Source organism: Onychostoma macrolepis, chromosome 20, assembly GCF_012432095.1.
Source record: "Onychostoma macrolepis isolate SWU-2019 chromosome 20, ASM1243209v1, whole genome shotgun sequence".
In the NCBI taxonomy this organism is placed as follows: Eukaryota; Metazoa; Chordata; class Actinopteri; order Cypriniformes; family Cyprinidae; genus Onychostoma; species Onychostoma macrolepis.
Genome location: NC_081174.1, coordinates 18,957,871 through 18,969,902, shown reverse-complemented (window position 1 = coordinate 18,969,902; position 12,032 = coordinate 18,957,871). Strand labels below are relative to the sequence as shown.

Here is a 12,032-nt window from a genome sequence, read left to right as displayed (position 1 = left end):
AAATGTTTTTAAATGGAATGGCTTAAGATACAGTATATTAGTTAATAAAGTCTTAATTTTCTCTATCTTCTCTTAACACCAGCTTTATATCAGAGGGAGGATAGAGGGGTTTCCTCCTGAGACCGGAGAGGAACAGATTGTGGAATTACTATTGGGCTACAGGAGTACCGGACCTGCAGGCTTCTGGCACATGAAGAATCACTGGAGCATATGTCGCCAGCATGATTCATTCATTTAAATTTATGGAGTGGAAGTGGGCCAGGTAGCGCACCGCGGTGACTGTCAACAGCACCTCCATCTTCACACACTTCACATACACTCGTCCCACCATCCTACCATATGTCCCGCGAAACACAATTTCTAATGGACAAGGACAGCTGTATCAGGTCAGTCCGGCTTTGCGCAGACACACAATGGGAACCTTTGGTGTGGAAATTAATTAGGCAGGTGCGAACACCCACTAGCTCTGCACTGATTGGCTGGGCCTTTCAGACAGACTTTCAGGCCTGCTGACTCTATTTATATTTAGGATTTAGCATCTTAAATTTAAGAACTGGATTGTAAAGGTCTGAGTTATCACATAACGAAGTCTGAGGCGGGGAAATTCTGGCATTTTAAATGACCTGTGAGTTGACATTATGATGAAAGGGGGGACAAGCTTTTGATGCAAGTTATATTTATTAACTTAACACTTTATCGCTTTTAAAAGGCCAAACCAACAGTCTTTGTTGCTGTTTAACTAATTCATTTTTGGAGAAACAGACTTTTTTCCTATCCTATCCGCTTTGGACTGTCTATGTCAACATTTAAATGTAATTTTTTGAATGTATATAATTTATTATTTATACGCTACTGTTCCAAAGTTTGGGCTGTGTGATTTTTTATTGTTTTTGATGTCTTATATTCTCACCATGGTTAAATCATTCATGGCTTGATAAATAAAAGTATTAAGCTTTAAAAAAATAATAATAATAATCTTCCAGAACCTTAATTTGTAAATATGTATACTGCATGTTTTGGGTCGCTCATAAAGTGGATTTACAGGCCTAAAATCATTCCCACCTCTCGCCCCATTAAAGCTGGCCCTGCAGACACAATGGGTCAGAGTTTTATTTCGGCAGGTTGTCACTCAGGTATGTCTAGCTCATTGAGCAGTGCCTGGGCATGTTTCCAGAAATAAGCCATTTGTGAGCACTATTTGATATTCCCTCCACTGTTTGGGCTGCAACCTCGACCCAACAGCAACACTTCAGCATAAATCCATTATTCTTTTATAACTTAATGGACCTGAACTTATAACTATGGACAGCTCCTGAAATGAAATATTACACATTAACTTAAGAGGCTTTATTGATTTCTCTTTCACAGATAAAACATCTCAGGGCGTAATACCACTGGGCAGTTGTTTGTTTGAAAACTTCTCTTAGTGGTGAATCACTTGAATTCTAAATTAATTTTAAACTCTTACCATACTTCATTACAAAGTGCCTCTGACAGACAGGACAGACCATACTGTCTTGTTTGTACAAAGTCAATCTGATGTAAACTTTGGGGTTGTGAAGTGTTTTAGTAGTCATCAACATTGGGGGTATGGAGCGTAGCCATATGTCTGTATGTGCTACAATAACAAAGTGATCTGTTCCTGTTTCTATATTAGGATAGAATCGGGTATAGACAGGCTTATAAGTTTGATTAATAAAGCTAAATTAAAAGCCTATTTTTGCATCTAACTATAGGCTATAACAAATCTGACGTGTAGAACTCATGAGATATTCTATTTTATTATATTGTTTATGTAAAATAGAGATTTTGTTTAATTTCTGTCACTTTCTTTTGAATCCATTCACTAAAAAGATTTGTATACAAATCTGCTAAGAGACTCCGGAAAGAGCAAGTTGTGCATTGTGTAACAAAAAAGAGGTACCATTTTTGCTCAATTGTTTTTTCCACGATTCTTTCACTTAAAAGAAACCACTGTGTGCAGCAGCCTGCTTTAGACGCAGAAATATGTTGTCAAATACGCTACCAGCCAAAAGTTTTTGAACTGTAAGTTTTTAATGTTTTTTTTAAAAGTCTCTTCTGCTCACCAAACCTGCATTTATTTGATCCAAAGTACAATAAAAACAGTAAAATCTTGAAATATTTTTACTATTTAAAAAATACATTTTTATTTGAATATATTTTAAAATGTAATTTATTCCTGTGATTTCACAATCTGAATTTTCAGCATCATTACTCCAGTCACATGATCCTTTAGAAATCATTCTAATATTCTAATCTGCTGCTCAAAAAACATTTATTATTATTATTATGTTGAAAACAGCCGAGTAGAATTTTTCAGGTTTCTTTGATGAATAGAAAGTTCAGAAGAACAGCATTTATCTGAAATAGAAATTAAATTATACTGACTCCAAGCTTTTGAATGCTATAGTGTATAATGTTACAAAAGCTTAGATAAATACTGCTCTTTCTATTCATCAAAAAATCCTGGAAAAAATGTACTCAACTGTTTTAAATATTGATAATAATAATAATAATAATATTAATAAATGTTTCTTGAACAGCAAATCAGCATATTAGAATGATTTCTGAAGGATCATGTGACTGGAGTAATGATGCTGAAAATGTAGCTTTGATTACAGAAATAAATAACATTTTAAAATGTATTCAAATACAAAGCAGTTTTTAAATATATTTCACAATATCACTGCTTTTGCTGATTTTTGGATCAAATAATTGTTCAAAAACTTTTGACTGGTAGTGTATCTCACTCTGAAGCTTTAAAACTTTAAATTAGGCATTTCAACAGCTGAAAAAAAAAAATGTAATTAGTTTGGATTTCTGAGATAGACTCAAAAAGGAGATAAAGCGCAAAGCGACTTGGATCACACTGTAAGCATTTGGTCATCTTGGCTGCACAGACTCACCACTGCCCTGTAATTTAAAATGATTAAAATGGCATTTTATACTGACTTTGTTGGAGCATCTTTTTTTCTTTCTTTTTTTGTTTTTGCATTATCTAGAAAAATTCATCATTCATTTTATTTTTCTTGCTTTTCCGTGTAAGGTAATCAGTTTCATGAATCAAGTGGGACCTTCCACTGAACGCCGATCAGTCTCAGTGAGCCCTAGCGAGCAGCATAGCCATCCTTCCCCTGAGCATTACATCATTCTGAGGGACAACCGAGCCAATCAACAGCCTGGCAGGATTACGCAGCATATGGGCATGTCCTGACTGTGAGGGAGAGATAAACAGTTATGTTCAGAAGAAAACATGGCATTTATGTATATGGTACGTCAGAATGTTTAAAGACACAGATGCTCATCAAAGAAGAGTTCTTCTGCTCCTTGAGATGTCTCCTGTGTGAGAAAGAAAACTTGTTCACACCATAACAGGCACTCTGGATCATTGCCATGGAGAGGTGTGATTCTCAGCTGGCTTGCTAAGCTCTCGTTTAGCCAGACCGTATATCACATTTGTGCTATATTGCCTAATACTCAAAATTTCCACTTAATTTGTGACACATAATAAACATTTGATTGTAGTACAGATGGTAATTAGATGTCACCAGATTTATACTGCATGTTACAGTTTTTGTTCACCAAAGCAATATGATTTTTTTGATTAATAATTATAAGATACCACCTTTTTAAGAGCGGGCTTGGCCATTTGTATCTTTTCTGCAGCCAAGAGTTTACTGTTTATACAGAAATACTCACTGGAGTGTAACAGAAGATATTTAATTTAATCCATTGTATGCCTTCAAATAATATTCCAAACCTATCCAAATTCAGATTATACTCACCAGGGTCCTTCTTATGCATTTTTAGAAACATGCATGGTCTGAGCAACATGCACTCACAGAGAAACTTGCTAGTACCCATGCTGCCAGTGCCTTGAGAAAAGAAGAAGAATGTATTTTAAGAATGTATTTTAGTCTGTGCTGGCACTGTAGTTGATGCCTTTAGATGTGGAGCAGGAAGCAGGTACCAGAATGATGCAGCACACGGCTCTGAATCATTTGATTAGTTAGCAGAAAATGACGTCTGTTCATCCCTGCAGTCTCCCTCATCTATCCCACTCTGGCATGCAAACGGCTGTGATCCGCTGTGTTACCAGCCGGTGTTGTTTGGACAGAGATCACAGGACTCAGTGGTGACGGCCTGCTCTGAATGTACCAAGACTGAAATCAGTGGAAATGAGGCTTGCAAGTAAGGCCCCGTTCATAAGTCATGGGTCATTTTAGTCTTGCAGAGCTTTTATGGTAGGGTGCTCGACTAGCAAGGGTGTAAAACATTCAAGCTCCTATCTGGCTTCCAGCAATAAGAATCAAAGCAGATAGTAAGCTAACATTCAGTACACACTCTTAAAAATAAAAGGAGGGTTTCATAACAATGCCATAAAAGAAAAATGTTGAGTTCCCCAAGGATCATTTCAGTGAATATTTCTTAAAAGAACTATTTTAGTGTGAAGAATATTTTAATAACCTTAACCATAACTTTATATTGGAACCTTTTTCCAATATAAAGAACCTTTTGCAATGGAAAGGTTCCATGGATGTTAAAGATTCTCCATGGAATCACAGATGCCAATAAGAAACCTTTATTTTTGAGAGTGTTGGAAGTGAAGGCCCAAAGTGAAGAAATTGTTTATATATTGGGTTGTCATCAGAATATGCTTTGTTTGATCTCTACAAAGCTATTTCTGGCTTCTACAGCCAGTCAGAGTCCTCAAGGAAGACACCCACACACGATTTTACATACAAATGCAGCACATAAACACTATTGAGAAAGTCAGACAGGCCCTGTTCTCATGGCCTTTGATCTTTTAATTCTATAGATGTAATGTGGCCTGTGATCCGAGTCATTGCATAACTCAAAGTTTATTTGATTTCTGTAAAGAACTTCTCTCCCGCTCTTCACTTTTGCATAAAGTGTGATATTTATTTATAGACAGTCTCTCAAAATCAGTTTTAGTTGAAGGGATATTTTGCCCCAAAAGTAATATTGTATTGTTTTAATCACCTTCATTTTGTTCTAAAATCTATATTGGCTGCTGTCAAGCTCCAGAAATGGCAAAAAAGCTTTTTTTTTTTTGTATGGAAAAGAGCAGCGTGATCATTTTGCCAGTAGCTCATTTAACTTGTTGTCACTAAACCTCTGGTGGCAGCATGACCCTGGGCCTCCTACGCATCATCACTCAGTGACAGCCGCCCACCATGCCCAGCCAGCTATAAAATCAGAAGGAGCAAAATCTCTCCAGAGCGCTAGATATGTCATCGTGCCTACCCACCCTCCCTCAGACAGAGCTAAATAATGAACAAGCTTAACAGCATATACGTGCAAACCTGGCGGCCCAGGGTTCAAAGAAGTGCTCTGGTGCTCTACAGTGCCCTTGTTTATTGCATTAAGCTTACTTGGCATTTGCCAAATGCTTTGGATTGAGTTATCATTCTCACAGTCACATCTAACCCGGTGCTGTTCTGCCACATAGGTGTCCTTTAAGAAGATGCTAGAAACACTTTAGTGGCATGTAACAGCATATTTTACAATGGTAAAATCAATTTAATTTTGTTAAAAGCTTGATTGTGTTCTGTAATCGTAGCTAATTAATATATTAGTAATAATGTTTAAATTCATATAATCAATGATTTTATCGATGATAATTGTATGAATGTAAAAGTAAATGATTTATTAATTTTTAAAAATGATATTTTATATTTATTTAAGTATGATTCATTTATTATATATTGATATTATTATTATTATTTGAGGATTTAATGTTATAGATGTATGTGTCTGTTTATGTTTGTCCAATTCATTTAGAAATATTTACATTAAACCATATATTTATATATGTACTTATGTGCGATTAGTTAATAGAACATTGCAAGTAATATGTTAATCATATATGCATATCCATATACGATAGATAGATAGATAGATAGATAGATAGATAGATAGATAGATAGATAGATAGATAGATAGATAGATAGATAGATAGATAGATAGATAGATAGATAGATAGATAGATAGATAGATAGATAGATAGATAGATAGATAGATAGATTATAAAGCACTGTATACAAACAACTTTATATACACAGATTTTTGGGCATTCTATTCAAAAAGAGATTGGGGTGGCACATATGACATTTCTGTGCAAATCTTTCAAAGTTCAGGAGCATTGTGTGCTAAATTATTGTGATGCATTTTAAATCAAACAAATGGACATGATGTCTTCTTTTCTTCTTTGTACAGAGTGGACAATGTGGTTAAAAAATTGACATTTCTCTCTCTCTCTCTCTCTCTCTCTCTCTCTCTCTCTCTCTCTCTGGTAGGTTGCTTTAGCACTCAGGATTGTCCATCTCTGTAATTCGATGAGAGCAGCCATTTAAAGCAGCCTGGGCTTCTTATACAGCCTTTGCAGGAGCACCACAGGGACTATGAGTATTGATCCAGAGCCATAAGTAGGTCAGAGAAATAGCGACTAAGAAACAGGGTTTAGTCTGACACAGTTCCTCTCAACCTCCGTCTCTGACACTGTGAGGCCATTTGCGTTCATCCATCTCAATGATTCTTCACAGGCCATCTCAGTCAAGAAGGCACATTCTGTCGCCCCGAGTCGTCTGAGGCACAGTACATCCTGTTTAGAGCATCAGGCATCAGTCTGCTCCCACTGGCAATTCCATGTTCTGCTTCAGGAAACCATGCAGTGAAAAGGTCAATGGGTTTACAGCATTTTTCTCCTCCGTTTTTTATATTCTTACAGAAGACAAGGCATAAATTAGTCCTGTTTGTCTAACGGATCAAAGACATGATCATCTTTGCAGACCTCAGAGCAGTGCATAAATGCTAATCATAAATACACCAACATTAAAGATCCAAGGACTCGGCTGACCCCAGGTTAGTTTAAAAAACCCGCTACAGTCATTTGTGCTGACCTAAAGTCTTGGAAAATGAAAGAGTTCCAGCACTTTGAGTGATTAGAAATGACTAATCAGCCATCCCTAATGACAGCACTTTAATTACAGTGCTCTGTGAGTGCAAGCTTTGCTTTCGGCCCTTATCTGCCATCACAGGCAGTTTGCATATTTGCAGTGTACCTGAAAGAGTCCGGCAGGAGTTTTTCCTTATCTCGGCCTGCCTGGGATGTAAAAACAGCTCTCTGTTTGCAAAAGAGATGGGCTTGTGTTTGTGTGTGAGTGTTTGTGTATGTGTGGATGTTTATGTGAAAGCCAGTCACACCATAATGCACAACAGTGGGCTTTTGTATTGTGTCTTGACATGGTTATCCATGCTTTCATATGTGTAGAATACATCTTTAGTCATAATATTTACCTATTTCAGGCCTCTAGCAAAGTCAGGTGAAACCCAGTAACTTGTCATTACATAAGTACATTATAGACATCCATTAACTGATTATATTCCTATTCAAACAATCGCTGATGGTGAGTTAATGTTTCGCTCAATAAGCGAAACCTAACCTGAAATGTAATATGATACACTGAATATCTTGCACATAAACTGTTGACACAGTTATCATTAACCACAGTTACACTTATGATTTTTCATAAGTTACCATTAAAGAGCCTTAGGCCATTGGATCATTGGCTGGCTGTATCCAACCAATGGGCTGTGACTCATATAATTTATTCAGATCAGAATCAACTAGCATTATCTTCAGGGTAAAAAAAATGTTGAGAGAGCCTGGGAATAATTACTTGAATATTTTTTGTGCACTTTGATGAGTGATTTGTAATCTGATTCAGATATTCCTTATTTAAAGAGTATGAGAACCATATTATGGGAAGGAACAATGTGATAGTTCCAGAGATTTCCTCTGATCTCTCAGATATGATTGTTCTTGCTCAGACAAACCTCTGGTGGAGGACTAAGAGATTGAGCTATTTGCATTGGACATTCCTCTGGTTCTCTAGTCCAACCATTTTAGAGTAGATGTATTGTTTAAGCACATTTACGCTGTGACTGCATTGTAGCTGTTGGGCTTAAAGGGATAGTTCTCCCAAAAAAATCTGTCATCATTTGCTTGCCCTTGTTTCATTTGTCATTTTGAAACTCATAAATGTTTTTCTGAGGAACACAAAAGGAGATGTTTAGGAAAATGTTCACACTGCAGCTTTCCATATAATGATGTTGACCAGTGGCTGGAGTCTAACAAGTCTTCTGAAGTGATACAAAGGTTTTGTGTGAGGAAATTTAAGTCAACGCTCTCTAATAATCCATTTTAATACAGCTCTCAAATGGTGCATCAAGATGTTTTATTTTAAGTTTTAGGTCAATCGTGTCAAACTAAATTTGTTCTTGTGTGCTTGTGTCTTATAACCAGTTACAATGCACCAAATCTAATATCCACATTTTTAAGTTGTATAAATGTCAATTTAATAAATGACATTTCTTATTATTATCAATGTTGAAACAGTTTTGTTTAATGTTTCTCTAGAAACCATGATCATTTTTCAAAAACAGCATTTATGTGAATTCAGTTTTTTGTTCATTTTGATCAAATGCATTCTTGCAGAATAAAAATATTAGTTTCTTTAAAAAACAAATCCTACTGACCCCAAACTTTTAAAAGATAGATATTGTGTACAATGGCTGATCTGTCTTAAAGACTATGAATGCTTTATGACCAAGAAATTGAGAGCATGTTGAATAGCATTGTGACGCACTGTACTGTACCAGATGACGATGACACATACTTTATCAGAAGCCGTCATATCATAATGGCACATACTGTATCAGTCCACTGATTGTGCTTGGATCCAGATTAGATAACTGACTCATAATGGTTAAATAAGGTTGCCTTAAGTTGTCTTGACAACGTTTTATCGTGCTACTTGGCATTATCACTTATGAATCCATACCTGGATTTGCTTGACACTCCACAATGCACTTGTATCAGTGGATGATGGTTAATATGATGCTCAGATGAAAGAGAATGAGAGCAAGTGCTGAGGTCATGACAACAATCCAGTCGGTACATCGATGACATGTCTGTCAATAGTACTGAGTACAAGCGCCCACCTTTGGATACAGCTCTGTCTGTGGGCTCCAGCATGCTGTGAGAGTCTGTGTATGTGTGTACGTTCTGTTCTGTTCATGCTGTTCTGTTCATCAGTACATCATCTCCTCTCCTCAGAGCGACTGTCAGTGGTGAAATGGTGTGTGGGTGTCCAACACAGTAATGGGTCAATCACTCCGAAAATAAGACTTTTTCTTCTGACTGAGCATGGAGGAGATCTGTTCTCACCTAATGTTGTGAAGGTAATGATACACTCTACACTTCAATGATGGTACTGGGTTACATAATGATACAATAATGATAATGACTATTCAGAAGCTCAAAGAAACCAGGCTGAATAGAGAAACACGTCTTCAGTAAACTTAAAAAGACAGAACTGAATGGAGACCTTATTTCAAAGCACAATTCTTTGAAGAAAATATGACGGTGACACAAAATGTGACTGTTGTTATGAAGTAATCTTCCTCCGATCGAGATGTAGAAGCTGAAATTAACCAATCAGACAAACTTTTAATAATACAAGCTTCCAGACCTGACGTTATCGGTGTTATATTTTTCATGGCGCTCCACTGGCACGATTTTGTGATTTATATAACACTCGTAGCACTTATGTTCTCTGTGATTCATCCGTGAGTTTTGCTGTCCTCACAGAACGTTATTTGGGGGCTGGTGTTTCACATGTTCAGAACAGCGTCTGTATTATGGTTATTTATTTATTATTTTTCTTTGGAGCTGACAGGCAGAGATAGAGCATTAATCATGTTCAGCCCACTCTCAGACAGCAGTGATAATATCGGCATGGTGATGCAAAGTGACCGGCGAGCACATAGCACTTTCACACCATCAGTCATGTTCCCGTAGCAACATGATAACGCAGGAATAACATTGAACAAACAATGTTGGAACTGTATGTTGGCGTGGGAGGGCAGGGGCTAAAAAAAGTCCCCACAAAAGAGCTGTTGATTATGCGTGGAAATGTGAGGAAAATTAGTAAAGTTGTGTAATGACTGTGCTTCTTATATATTGATCAGTTTTTCTGCAATGTGCCATTGTTTCGGTCTCCAGCTGTTTCACTTATAATGTATTAAATTGGTAATAATATGACATTCATTGAAGTACCTTTTAAAACTGCATAGTAGAAATCTTTACAGTATACTGTATGTAACTATGTAACTGGAGGTGATGCTTAAAAGGCCATGTCATTGAAATAATTATTATTGATGTACAGAGTCATATATTTGTTTAAGGTTAAATTTAACTTAGTATAAGATACATATTATATACATTACGTATACATTACTGTTCAAAGGTTTGGTTACATACATGTGTAACACACACACACACACACACACGTTATGAACGTGCAGACAGTTTCCTGTAAGGGGTAGGTTTAGGTGTAGGGTTGGTGTAGGGCAATAGCACATACAGTTTGTACAGTATAAAAATTACGCCTATGGAGAGTCCCCGTAAACCACTAAAACAAACATGAATGTGTGTGTGTGTGTGTGTGTGTGTGTGTGTGTGTGTGTGTGTGTGTGTGTGTGTGCGTGTTTGCTACACGTGTATGTAACCTAACCTTTGAATGGTAATGTATACGTAGTGTATATAATATATAGCATAGTATTATATATATATATATATATATATATATATATATATATATATATATATACAGTAAAAGCAGTATAATATATATATATATATATATATATATATATATATATATATATATATATATATATATACTGTATATTAATATAGAACATTCATTACCGTTCAAAGGTTTGGGGTCAGTAATTTTATTTTTTTATTTTATTTTTTTTAGACATTAATATCTTTATTAAGCAAGGATCCATTAAATCAAAAGTGTCAGTAAGGACATTTATAATGTATGTTTAAAAAATCTAATTCTGTTCTTTTGAACAGGATAATCCTTTCAGATAATCAGTATCCACAAAAACATTTATCAGCACAGTTGTTTTCAAAATAGATAATATTAAGAAATGTTTCTTGAGCACCAAATCATAATAGCATATTAGAATGATTTCTGAAGGATCACGTGACACTGAAGACTGGAGTAATGATGCTGAAAACTTTGCCATCACAGGAATAAATTACATTTTAAAATATATTAAAAATAAAAAAGTTATTTTAAATTGTAATATTATTTCATTACTGCTTTTACTGTATTTTTCATCAAATAAATGCAGCAATAATCTTCTTTCAAAAACATTTTAAAAATGTAACATTTGTATATATAATTTTAATGTAGCAGGGCCCATAAAAGTTTAGCGTCTTAACTTAGTTTTGGTTGAAGTTCACATAATAATTTATTTTTGTTTAATGCATGTTTAATTTTTTTTTTTAGATCAGACAATAATTGGCAGACCTCCTGCAGTACCACCACAGACCCCCTGTTGAAGACTCCTGATGTGGTATATGAATATGGTAATCATTTAGCACAAAGATATAAATCAAAGTACTATGATCTGATATGATACCGCAGCAGTACTTTTGTAAGGGTTATTTGTTTGTTTTAACCAACATGATTTAGTCACAATAGCAGTGTCAGCTCGATCAATACAATTTAGATCACTGTGTGTGTCTGTTTGGAGCCTGTGCTTATGGGAGGTGGAAATGAGCGCTGAATCAGGTCCTTGTGGCGCCTGTGGCTGGGGAAATAGGAGAAGTAGGTTACTCTCCAGACATTTGAACTTGAAACACTTGGCCGACTGCCTGTGGAGCTGCAATCCCAGTGCACATGTACTGGATTACTTTACTGCCACCTGCTGGCTGTGAAGGTTCAAGATTACATGCCATTTAATTGCTATATGAAGTTTATTCTCCCTGATTATGCTTTCATTCATGCAGTTGCATTCGCTCCATCAGTCCCTCGCACACAGGGACACTTACTGTTGTGTTCTCTCATTGATGTGCATGGTAAGATCCGTGGGCTGAAGGTGGTAGTGTTTGTGTATTACCAGAG

General features: G+C 36.1%; 1 long non-coding RNA gene across 1 annotated transcript; it reads left to right on the top strand.

Annotated features, from left to right (window-relative positions):
- Positions 1-346: 346 nt before the first annotated feature.
- On the top strand, positions 347-11,486 carry LOC131527658 (uncharacterized). Its single transcript, XR_009267713.1, has 3 exons — positions 347-386; positions 9,164-9,288; positions 11,415-11,486. It is a non-coding gene; the product is annotated as an uncharacterized LOC131527658 (long non-coding RNA).
- The last annotated feature ends 546 nt before the right edge of the window (positions 11,487-12,032 follow it).